The sequence below is a fragment of the Neovison vison genome, chromosome 3 (assembly GCF_020171115.1).
Source record: "Neovison vison isolate M4711 chromosome 3, ASM_NN_V1, whole genome shotgun sequence".
Lineage (NCBI taxonomy): Eukaryota > Metazoa > Chordata > Mammalia > Carnivora > Mustelidae > Neogale > Neogale vison.
Window position 1 is genome coordinate 95,272,964 of NC_058093.1, and position 13,003 is coordinate 95,285,966.

At 37.3% G+C, this 13,003-nt stretch overlaps 1 protein-coding gene and 1 non-coding gene across 2 annotated transcripts in view; one reads left to right on the forward strand and one right to left on the reverse strand.

Moving 5' to 3' along the window:
- DARS1 (aspartyl-tRNA synthetase 1) overlaps positions 1 to 13,003 on the forward strand; it is a 66,060-nt gene that overhangs the window by 20,029 nt on the left and 33,028 nt on the right. The gene's annotated exons all lie outside the window — the stretch shown is intronic.
- Positions 1,382 to 1,574, reverse strand: LOC122903671. Its single transcript, XR_006383980.1, has one exon. It is a non-coding gene; the product is annotated as a U2 spliceosomal RNA (small nuclear RNA).

Genomic DNA, 13,003 nt, shown 5'->3' on the forward strand with positions numbered 1-13,003 from the left:
TAAAATGGGCGTTCAGGGACACCTGGGTGGCTTAGTCGGTTAAGCGTCTGTGTTCAGCTCAGGTCATGATCCCAGAGTCCTGGGATGGAGCCCCACATTGGGTTCCTTGCTCAGAAGGGAGCCTGCTTCTCCCTCTGCTTCCCACCCTCCCCTGCTTGTGCTCTATCTCTCTCACAAAGATAAGAAGTAAAATCTTTAAAAAATAAAATAAAATAGGTGTTCATTGACTCCATTGTGAAAACAAAGATTAAAGTAGCTGTCATACATTTATCTTTGAAGTTATTTGCTCTGTCAGTGCTGGCATTTCTGTAAAACAAGAACCTAAGTTGTGAGGTTATTGTTAAATCATAAATAACATTAGAAAGAAATTACTTTACTTGACATTAACAGATGAAAAGAATTTTTATAACTTGCTGTAGTCTGTTATACCCACATATCATTGTTATACCATACTGCAAAATCCTTACCTTAAGCTCACATGGACTTTCTATATTCTAAGCATGAAGAATAATTTTCAGATATGACACTAGAATGAAAGTAATCATATAGTTAGTTTCTAAAATTTTTTTGTTAGTAAAATATTTTTCTCTTTCCAAATGAGTTTTCTAAGGCATTGGCTGCTTTTTTTATTCTCTTTTTAGTGTTGTTCTTTTTAATTTCTGCCACATGTCAGTTGGGTTGGAACAAAATAGTCCGTTTAGATAAACTTAGTATTTGTTGAGAGATACAAGCTTTTTGCTCTTCCTTAAGTCTGTACTTCCCAGAAGTTTATTTTCAAGTGGTATTTTTATCTAAAATCTCTAATTGCTTTCTATTTCCAACCATGTGCAATATTCTTCCTATGAATTCGCTCATCACAGTGTTATTTCCTACTACTTTGCCATGTATGTCTTCATATTGGACAGATTCTCTGTGTCTGTGATGACCTCTCTTCCTTTTATTTTAGAGGTTTTGCTTTTATTCATTGAATCCTCATTCTTTGTCACTTAGCTTAAGCCCATGTATTTGATGATCCTCAGTCTTGGTTTCTCTTTTCATTTTTTTGGGATCTTAGGATACTGGAAGTTTTTTATGTTTTTTAAAATTCAGTGTACATTTCAACAATTACCTTAAGGTTATTATGTAAGAGTATTTTTCCATGTCATTTTAGAGGCTAACTTATAAGAGAAACCTGCTGTGTGAATTCATTACTTTTCATATAGCATTTACTGTCATATTTACAGTTTTGTTCATGCCAGCTGAAGCCAGACAATATCCGTGTTCTGTACTAATGATATTTCACTGTGGTTTGAATAGCACCAGATGCGGAGAACAAGTTGGATTACTAGGTAGTACTTAATAGTTAAGAAGCACCCTGAACTTTTTTTTTTTTTTTTTTTTTTTTTGGTGCACCGTTCCTGGAAGTACTGCAGAATACCAGTTCGATGCGTGGAGTGGACGGAGCAAGCTCCTATTCCATCTCCCTGCTCCAAAAATCCATTTAATATATTGTCCTCGGATAGAGGACGTAGCAGATATTAAACTGATAAGAACAGATACTACACTTGATCTTAGCCAAAAGGCTGAGAAGCGATAGAGGCACCCTGAACTTTTAAAAGCCTATGCTATTCCAGCATATTTACTGAATCCTATCTTTGTCTATGTAGGGGCAGCAGATCACTAATAATATAATAGTTCCCATGCAAAGAAAAATGTTTCTATTTCTAGTTCTAGTAGTTCTCAGATTAGATAGTTATCAGATTGATTCAAATATCAATTAACAATGCTACTTTCATATGGACAAGGCAGTTTTATATAACTATCAACTGATACTTTATTTACATTGTCATTCTTGGATTGCTGTTTGCTGTATTTGGGTTAGTTATGGGACCTAACTCTACTAAATCAACCTCCAGACTTAATGTTTTATATAATTCTGAACCGACCGATATTCTTCACATTACTGGTAATTTGCAACTGGATATGAGACTATAACTTTAACAGTAAACCAAATGTCAGCAGTTTAGTTTTAGCAAACTTTAATATTGTTATTTGAATTTTGTTATCTTTAATACTGCTTTCATTTCCCTTTAAAATTCATTTTGATTTAAAGTTAAGGGCTAATATAGACAGAAAGTATATTAATAGTCGCTTAGGACCAGGGGAAGAATGAGGGTGTAAGAGAGTGATAGCTAAAGGGTACAGAATTTCTATTTATGCCCATTTCTTGATTAGATTATTTATTCTTTGGGTGTTGAGTTTAATAAGTTCTTTATAGATTTTGGTACTAGTCCTTTATCCGATATGTCATTTACAAATACCTTCTTCCATTCTGTCCGTTGTCTTTTGGTTTTGTTGACTGTTTCCTTTGCTGTGCAAAAGCTTTTGATCTTGATGAAGTCCCGTAGTTCATTTTTGCCCTTGCTTCCCTTGCCTTTGGCAACATGTCTAGCAAGAAGTTGCTGCAGCTGAGGATGAAGAAGTTGCCGCCTGTGTTCTCAAGGAATTGATGGATTCCTCTCTCACATTGAGGTGTTTCATCCATTTTTGAGTAAATTTTTGTATGTGGTATAAGGAAATGGTCCAGTTTCATTCTTTTGCGTGTAGCTGTCCAATTTTCCCAACACCATTTGTTGAAGACACTGTCTTTTTTCCATTGGATATTCTTTCCTGCTTTGTCAAAGATTAGTTGACCATAGAGTTGAGAGTCCATTTCTTGAGTTTTCTGTTCTGTTCCATTGATCTTTGTGTCTGTTTTTGTGCCAGTACCATGCTGTCTTGTTGATTACAGCTTTATGATAGAGCTTGAAGTCCAGAATTGTGATGCCACCAGCTTTGGTTTTCTTTTTTCAACATTCTTCTGGCTATTTGGGGTCTATTCCGATTCCATACAAATTTTAAGATTATTTGTTCCATTTCTTTGAAAAAAGTTGATAATATTTTAATAGGGATTGTGTTAAATATGTAGATTGCTCTAGGTAGCATAGATGTTTTTGCAATATTTGTTCTTCTAGTCCATGAGCATGGAACATTTTTTCCATTTCTTTGTGTCTTTCTCAATTTCTTTCATGAGTATTCTATAGTTTTCTGAGTACAGATTCTTTTCTTCTTTGGTTAGATTTATTCCTAGGTATCTTATGGTTTTTTGTTTGTTGTTTTTTTTTTAACAATTGTAAATGGGATAGACTCCTTAATTTCTTTTTCTTCTGTCTCATTGTTGGTGCATAGAAATGCTACTGATTTCTGTGCATTGATTTTATATTCTTCTACTTTACTGAATTGCTCTATGAGTTCTAGCAGTTCGGGATAGAGTCTTTCGGGTTTTCCACATAAAGTATTATATCATCTGCAAAGAGTGATAGTTTGACTTCTTTGCCAATTCAGATGCCTTTTATTTCTTTTTGTTGTCTGATTGCTAAGGCTAGGACTTCTAGTACTGTGTTGAACAGCAGTGGTGATAGTGGACATCCCTGCCATGTTCCTGACCTTAGGGGAAAAGCTGTCAGTTTTTCCCCATTGGGAATGATATTCACTGTGGGTTTTTCATAGATGGCTTTAATGATATTGAGGTATGTACCCTCCATCCCTACACTGTGAAGAGTTTTAATCAAGAAAGGATTCTGTACTTTGTCACATGCTTTTTCTGCTTCTGTTAAGAGTATCATATGGTTTTGTCCTTTTCTTTTATTAATGTAGCTATCACATTGATTGATTTGCAGATGTTGAACCAACCTTGCAACCCAGGAGCAAATCCCACTAGGTCATGGTTAATAATCCTTGTAATGTACTGTTGGATCCTATTGGCTAGTATTTTGGTAAGAATTTTTACATCCATGTTCATCAGGGATATTGGTCTATAATCCTCCTTTTTGATGGGGTCTTTGTCTGGTTTGGGGATCAAGGTAATGCTGGCCTCATCAAATGAGTTTGGAAGTTTTCCTTCCATTTCTATTTTTTGGAACAGTTTCAGAAGAATAGGTATTAATTCTTCTTAAATGTTTAGTAGAATTACCCTGGGAAGCCATCTGGCCCTGGGCACTTGTTTGTTGGGTGATTTTTGATTACTGCTTTAATTTCTTTGTTCATTATAGGTCTGTTTAACTTTCCTGTTTCTTCCTGGTTCAGTTGTGATAGTTTATACATCTCTAGGAATGCATCCATTTCTTTCAGATTGTCTAATTTGTTGACATATAGTTACTCATAATATGTTCTTACAATTATTTTTATTTCTTTGCTGTTGGTTTGATATCTCCTCTTTTCATTCATGATTTTATTTATTTGGGTCCTTTCTCTTTTCTTTTTGAAATAAATCTGGCCAGAGGGTTATTAGTCTTACTAATTCTTTCAAAGAACCAGCTCTTAGTTTCGTTGATCTGTTCCTTTGTTCTTCTGGTTTCTATTTCATTGATTTCTACTCTGATCTTTATTATTTCTCTTCTCTTGCTGGGTTTAGGCTTTATTTGCTGTTCTTTTTCCAGCTCTGTAAGGTATAAAGTTAGGTCGTGTACTTGAGACCTTCTTTGTTTCTTGAGAAAGGCTTGTCTTTCTATATACCTCCCTCTTAGGACCACCTTTGCTGCATCCCGAAGATTTTGAACAGTTGTGTTTTAATTTTCATTTGTTTCCATGAATTTTTTTAAAATTCTTATTTAATTTCCTCATTGGCCCATTCATTCTTTAGTAGGATGCTCTTTAGCCTTCATGTATTTGAGATCTTTCCAACTTCCCTCTTGTGATTGAGTTCAAGTTTCAAAGCATCATGGTCTGAAAATATGCAGGGAATGATCCAGTCTTTTGGTGCTGGTTGAGACCTGATTTGTGACCCAGGATGTGATGTATTCTGGAGAATGTTCCATAGCAATAGAGAAGAATGTTTATTGTTTCTTTGGGATGGAAAGTTCTGAGGAGATATGTGAAGTCCACCTGGTCCAGTATGTCATTTATAGCCCATATTTCCTTGTTGATCTTTTGCTTAATCTATCCATTTCAGTGAGGGGAGTGTTAAAGTCCCTGACTGTTATTTTATTATTATTGATGTGTTTCTTTGATTTTGTTATTAATTGGCTTACATAATTGGCTGCTCCCATGTTAGGGGCATAAATCTTTACAACTGTTAGATTTGTTGTTGGATAGACTCTAAGTATGATGTAGTATTCTTCCTCATCTCTTATTATAGTCTTTGGTTTAAAATCAAATTTGTATGATCAAAGGATTGCCACCTGGCTTTCTTTTGATGTCCATTAGCATAATAAATGGTTTTCCATCCGCTCACTTTAAATCTGGAGGTATCTTTGGGTTAAAAATGAGTCTCTTGCAGACAGCGTATTGATGGGTCTTGCTTTTTTATCCAACCTGACACTTGTTTCTTTTGATTGGGGTACTTAGCCCATTTACATTCAGGCTAATTATTGAAAGATATGAATTTTGTGTCATTGTATTATCTGTAAGGTGACTGTTACTGTGTATATAGTCTCTGCTCCTTTCTGGTCTATGTTACTTTGGACTCTGCTTAGAGGACAGGACCCCTTTCAATATTTCTTGTACGTCTAGTTTGGTGATTGCAGTTTCTTTTAGTTTTGTATGTCCTAGAGGTTTTTTATCTCTCCTTCTGTTTTCAATGACAGTCTAGCTGGATAAAATATTGTTGGCTGCATATTCTCATTTAGTACCCTGAATATATCATGCCAGGTCTCTGTGGATAGGTCTGCTGCCTATCTAATGTTTCTACTGTTGTAGGTTACAGTAGAACCTACAGACAGTAGGTCCCAAGCTGCTGTCAGGATTTTCTCTGTCTCTGAGATTTGTAAGTTTTTCTATTAGATATCCGAGTGTTGACCTACTTTTATTGATTTTGAGGGGGGTTTTCTGTGCCTCCTGGATTTTGATGCCTGTTTCTTCCCCAAATTAGGGAAGTTCTCTGCTATAATTTCTTCTAATATACCTTCTGCCCCTCTCTCTCTTTCTTCTTCTGGGATCCCAATTATTCTAATACTGTTTCACTTTAGGGTATCACTTACCTTTCAAATTCTCCCCTCAAGATCCCATAGTTGTTTATCTCTCTTTTTCTCAGCTTCTTAATTCTCCTTCATTTTGTATTCTCTATTACTAATTCTCTCTTCTGCCTCAGTTATCGTAGCAGCTAGAGCCTTCATTTTTTATTGTACCTCATTTATTTGCTTTTTAAAAAAATTTTTATTGTACCTCATTAATTGCCTTTTGATTTTGACTTGGTTAGATTTTGTTTCTCCAGAAAGGGATTCTCTAGTGTCTTCTTTGCTTTCTTCAAGCCCAGCTAGTATCTTTATAATTGTTATTCTGAACTCTTGTTCTGATGTCTTATTTTTTTTTAAAGATTTTATTTATTGGGACGCCTGGGTGGTGCAGTTGGTTGGACGACTGCCTTCGGCTCAGGGCGTGATCCTGGAGTCCCGGGATCGAGTCCCACATCGGGCTCCCAGCTACATGGGGAGTCTGCTTCGCTCTCTGACCTTCTCCTCGCTCATGCTCTCTCTCACTGTCTCTCTCTCAAATAAATAAATAAAATCTTTAAAAAAAAAAAAAGATTTTATTTATTTATTTGACAGAGATCACTAATACGCACAGAAGCAAGCAGAGAGAGAGGAAGAAGCAGGCTCTTTGCTGAGCAGTGAGCCCAACGAGGGGCTCTATCCCAGAACTCTGGGATCATAACCTGAGCTGAAGGCAGAGCCTTTAACCCACTGAGCCACCCAGGCACCCCATAAGTTTCTTTTTTTTTTTTTTTAATTTGACAGAGATCACAAGTAGGCAGAGAAGCAGGCAGAAAGAGAGAAGAGGAAGCAGGCTCCCTGCCAAGCAGAGAGCCTAATGCAGGGCTCAGTCCCAGGACCCTGGGATCATGATCTGGGCTGAAGGCAGAGGCTTTAACCCACTGAGCCACCCAGCACCCCCATGTCTACTAATGTCCACATTGATTAGGTCCCTGGCAGTCAGTACTGCCTCTCATTCTCTTTTTTGAGGTGAGTTTTTCTGTTTTGTCCTTTTGTTGAGAGAAGAATAGATGAACAAGAGAAGAAAATGCTGGGGGCACCTGGGTGGCTCAGTGGGTTAAAGCCTCTGCCTTCGGCTCAGGTCATAATCTCAGGGTCCTGGGATCAAGCTCCACATTGGGCTCTCTGCTCAGCAGGGAGCCTGCTTCCTCCTTTCTCTCTCTGGCTGCCTCTCTGCCTACTTGTGATCTCTGTCTGTCAAATAAATAAATAAATAATCTTTAAAAAAAGAGAGAGAGAGAAGAAAATGCTGAAAGTGTAATAACGACCCCGGAAAAGTGTACACTAAACAAACCAGATCTGAAACTGAGGGGAAAAGAAAGAAAAAAGAAAAAAATCTATATATATATATATGATCAGGCTGGTGAATAGAACAGAGCAATACACTGGATTTTGGGTGTATTTTGGTCTGTTCAAAGAAATTGTATCCCAAAATTTTAAGGAAAGAAGAATATATATATATGCAAAAATAAGGTTAAATATAATGAATGGATAGACTATGACCATAACTGTGAAAATTTAAAAAGATTTTTAAAAAGGAATTGATAAGAAGTTGGTTGGAAAGAAAGAAGAAGAATTCAAAAAAGAGAGAAAGAGAAAAGGAAGAAAATTTTAAAAATTAAATTTGAAAGACTAAAGAATCATGAGAATAAAGCCATGAATATTATGAGCTGTATTCCCCTAGCTCTGGAATTATGCAGTTCTCATTTATTGTTAAACTTGGTCTTGGCTGAATGTTCTTGCTGATCTTCTGTGGGAGGAGCCTGTTGCAGTGATTCTCAAATGTCTTTGCCCTGGGCAGAGTTGTACCACCCTTGCTAGGGGTGAGGCTAAGTTATCTGCTCCAGTTTGCTCTCTGTAGCTTTTGTTCCTTGAAAGTTTTAGCACAGCTTTAGAGGATATGAATGAAAATGGTGGCCTCCCAGTCTCTGGCCCCAGAGGAGCCAAGAGCTCAGGGCCCCACTTCTCAGTGCACTCTCAGAGAAAACCAGTCCATCACTCCTGTCTCCCTGGTCTGTGTCCGTACTCTGTGCCCATCCAGCCTATGACCTTCCATTTCTGTCTCTGGCACATGGTCCTGTTCAGAATCTCCAAGCCCAGCAGATTCCTGGGCTGCACTCCCGTGCTGTTCTTCCCAAGGAAGGAAGGGGAATCTCCTGGGTTCTGCTGCTTGTTGGTCCCTGGCTTGAAGAGCAGCAGACCAACTGTGCTGCAGATCATGGTTTATGGCAACCCTGAGCTGTGATCCCACTCCTGGACGCACTGTTGAAGCTGGCTTCCTTGTGATACCTGGGCGCTCTGTCACACTCAGGCACCCCCAGTCTTCCTGTGATCCCAATGATCCTGAGACCACACCGTCCCAGCAAGGGTTCCATTCCCATCTTAGCCACTGAAGCGATGCCCTCTGTGGAGCAGACTTCTGAAAGTTGATTTTGTGCTCCTCTGCTCTCTCACTTGCTGGGAGCTGGCTGACGAAGGCTCCCTTCCCCTCCTCCCAGTCTATCGTTCCCATATGTTGCCTCAGATTCACTTCTCCACACCTCCTACCTTCTAGAAGTGGTTGCTTTTCTGTTCATTAAGTTGCTCCTATTTTTTTTTTCATTCTCCAGTTGAGTTTGTAGGTGTTCAGAATGGTTTGATAACTATCTAGCTGAATTCCTGGGACCAGATGAAATTGAAGTCTCCTACTCCTGCCATCTTGGCTCCTCCCCATGAAATATCATTTTTAATGTTTAAGAAACAAAAAAATGTTTAAGAAATAATCTATAATTAAAATTCATTATAGTAACTGCCCTTCCTTTATCTTGCCAAGCCTTTCCAGTGCCTAACATGAATTTTATACATACTGGGATCCAGTGCATCAGAGTCTGATGTACAGGCAAATTACAGCAATATTATTAATATTATTGCTTATAACAATAGCAGCAGTAATAATTAAATATTCCTATATACTAAGTATGAAGCTGCAAAATGCCATACTTGCACTTTGCCCTTGATCCTCACAGCAGCACTATGAGGTATAGACACTTTTTTTAATGTCTTCTTTTTATAGCTGAGGAAATTGAAATTTAAATACTAAGTGTAAGGTCTCTGATTCTAGGGCTCACATTCCTCCTAGGTCATCCTGCTTCTCTGAGATAGTCTAATAATAGTAGTTCAGAGCCCTCCTTAATATAGCTTACTTAGAATACAACCTTACTGTCATTGAAATATATTAATGCCTGGGAAATGCTTTAGGTCTCAAAGTAATGGTTTTTGCCTCAACAGTATATTTTTCTACAGTGTCTAGTTTTTTCTGATATATAGTTGATTGATGATAGATAGATAGATAGATAGATAGATAAGTAGATACCTATTTTGATTCCTCATGGTGATAATGACTTTTAGGTACTGCCTGAGTTGAGAACCAAAACTCATGAAAAATAATACTATAGTAACTTTTGTTTTAAAAGTATAACTGATTATAAAGTAATAAAAAATATTTTATGTTGAGTCATAAGTTCATGCTAAAAACAGTTCCAAAGGAGAAATTAATTTTTTTTTACTAGCCATCATTAATACTAGTGAACTTGTCTCTACCATGAAGCAGTAGCTGCCTTCCTGAGAAGTCATCCCATTTTTAAAAAGCATGCTGTTAAAACAGAGACAGTTTGGGGTGGGGAAGGGTTGGGGGGTTAGAAACTAAAGAGTTTGTTTGCAAAGATAGTTATTTTTCTTGAATAATTTCAATATGAAAAATATTTGATAGCTGTAATTATAAACATGAAACCTAAAATTCATTAGGCAGATTCAGTAGATGCATCTACTCTTGCTTCACCTTTTGTCTTTTTTCTTATCATCAGCACTGCCACACAGTGCATCTTACACATTAGCACTCTTGTGAGAAGTAAGAGTCAGTCAACAAAGCAACCATATAGTGTTTGCAACCGAGGTGAAAAATAAGTCCACCAATTCTGCCCGTCCCCCACCCCCTGCTCATGCTCTCACTCTGTCTCTCTCAAATAAATAAAAGGCTTTAAGAAAAAATGCTGTATCCTTGTGTAAATGGGTGGCAGAGAGTTGCAGCTTGTAAATTGTTGTGAAGTGGTAGAAGGAAGGCTGTTTGAAACCTGAAAGCAAATTGTACTGCCAGATGTGGACAGGTGTGGCATGTAACATAGATGTTTGAGGTGTGTGTTTTGAGTTCACCTGAGTACAGTTGTCTCTACTGTGTTTCTCACTGATGAAATCTGGCAAAGGAAAGCTCAAACTTATGCTCAAACTAATACCGATTATATCGATTGTGTTGGATTTAACATTTTCAAAACAAGTATTAATAGCAAAACTGATAGTACTCTTAAAAGAGAGAACCTTGTTTGCCCGGTGAGTGGGTAAAAACATGAGTCTTATCTGTTTACTGACTGCTGATGCATGGGGGTGAGGAAAAGAAAGAAATGGAAAATTAGTTCAGAGTTTCCAGTGTGAAATACTGTGTGGAAAATGGAAAATGTCACCTTCAGTCTGGACTAAATTCCCCGGATGGACTGGGGCTAAACACGACCTACTCTGGACCTGTGATGGGCTCCCCTTCTCTTAGAATGCTTTACCAATAGAAGTGGATCCTGAATGGGAATGGGACTCTGTTAGCCATGAAGACAAGGGGAGTGTGTTTGAATAGACAGCTAGCAGTATTACCTAAGTTTATCTATGCTGAGTAAACTGGAGAGAAGTTCTAGCCTTTTGAGTTCATGGAGTTCCAAAGACTGAATGAAATAGGATGTTTTACTCAAAGCCATTTTATATTCCTGGCTGATAGTAGTGTATTCCTCTCAGTTCAAATCATCTCATTGTAAATGTCTTTAGGTATTCATTTGGAATAAATAGTGTGGACTTAAAATTCCTTACTTCTCCACTAGCTTCACTATTCATTTTAGTTTTTAAAAAAGATTTTATTTATTTATTTGTTAGAGACATTGTGAGAAAGGGAATACAAGCAGAGGGAGTGCGGGAGAAGCAGGCTCCCCACCGAGCAGGGAGTCCAATGCAGGGCTCAATCCCAGGACCCTGGGATCATGACCTGAGCTGAAGGCAGACACTTAACGACTGAGTCACCCAGGTGCCCTTCATTATTCATTTTAATAACTCACCCCTTCATTATTCATTATTCATTTTAATAACTCACTCCTATGGCCACCACTTGGATTTTGCTCCTTAGAATTTAATTTTAAACTCAATGGCAATTCTCTCTAACCATAATTTCCAACTTTGTACCTATCCCATGCCTACTAATCTTCTACTGGACCTCATCAAGACTTCTGGTCTTTTTACCAGTCTTCTCCTTTTGTCCTACTATTTCTACCCTCTTCTGACCTCGTGCAACCCAGTCCCATTCCCAGAACTACCCCCACTGCATCCTTACCTGCCTACCTTTCTTTCACCCTATGAATGCTCTACAAACTACCCAGCCCCATGGACTCCTAATCCCATAATATAACATCGACATTAAGGAGTATATTGTGTATTTGTGGCACAACAGTTGATTTTTATTCCTAAGCCGGGCCTAGTGGAATGTATCCTCCTTTATAATGAAAATAGAGATTTATAGGCTGCCCCTGTTTTTATTGTTTCACTGAACTCTCAGTATCTCATTCCTCTTGATCCCTTGGTTTCTAACTAAGATTATAATTAGAAAAGAAAAGTTTGGAAAACACTATGACTTCTGTTGCTTAATATATCATCAGCCTTGTATTATGATTAAAAACAGCACATGAACAACAACATAAAAATTCTGGTGGATTCTGTTACTTATTTAAATGAAACAAAACTCCTTACTTTTAGATGTTTTTAGCTTTAGAAATTTGAGGACCAGCAAAGCATGAGGTAATTCAAATGAATATTTACTAATACATTCACATTGGAAAGAGAGCAGCTTAGTTAGGGAATCAGCTAACCACACTTTCTGCTAGAGTCTTCGATTTGGAAAATAGTGTGCTTAGAAATATGTCCATGAGAAAAAGGCCATTTCTAATATTCAGTTAATACTCATTTTGTCTTGGTTCTTATCTGTGAAATGCTTGCGATTGTCTTCAGAGGAGTGCTAAGGACTGTTTGTTTATTCTCAAGGTGTTTCCATTTTGAATAGTGCTACCCTAAGAGACTGGACATTTAAAACATGTGAACTCCTACACAACAGAGTGGCAGAAATAATGGTATTTATATGTTAATTCCATTAGGCCCAACATTTAACTCTATTCCCTCTGGTCATATACCAGGTGGAAAAAAGCAAAGACTCCACTATTAAAAATATCAAATCAGATAGTTCCAGCTGGGGTTTCCCAATCATTTAAAAGGCAAAATATGAGGTCACTTTTAATATCTTAAGTGGATGACTATCTTAGCATTTACTTTAGATATTAAATCTGAGGTGCTTATCTTTGCCTTACTAACTAGATTGTACCACTAGCAGTTTCTAGCTTTTGAGTGTATTCCTTAAGAGCAACATTAGCACTTAATATGGGGTCAGTTGTTTTCCCCGCTTATCTTTCCTAGGAGTATCCAATTCATCAATATACTAATCTGAAAAGTTGACTCACTAATTGGCTTTAAGTGCCACAGGACTCTTCAACACATTATTTTAATCAATTTGTTGGAAAGATCAATTTTCTCATGGTTGAATGCATATAAAAATGAAACAACTAAATGAGTTACATAGGAAGGTTGGCACATCTCATTCCCTAGAGATCTTTAAGAAGAAGGTTCTTGATTGTATATCCAAAATGCTTTGTGGTCATTAAATGAAATTTGTCTGGAAGCAGGAAGATAGGATACCTATCCAGGCCTGTGTTTCTGGATCTCCATCTTATGTTGACATTAATTTTCCAATAGTTAATAGCTTGTGTTTGAGTTGAGATGAGAAGTCATTCTTTTTTTCTTTTTAAAATTATTTTTTATTTAGGGACATTTTACTGTAATGAAGACAGTAGTGTTATGTTAGTTATGGTTGAGTTTTGTAAAGA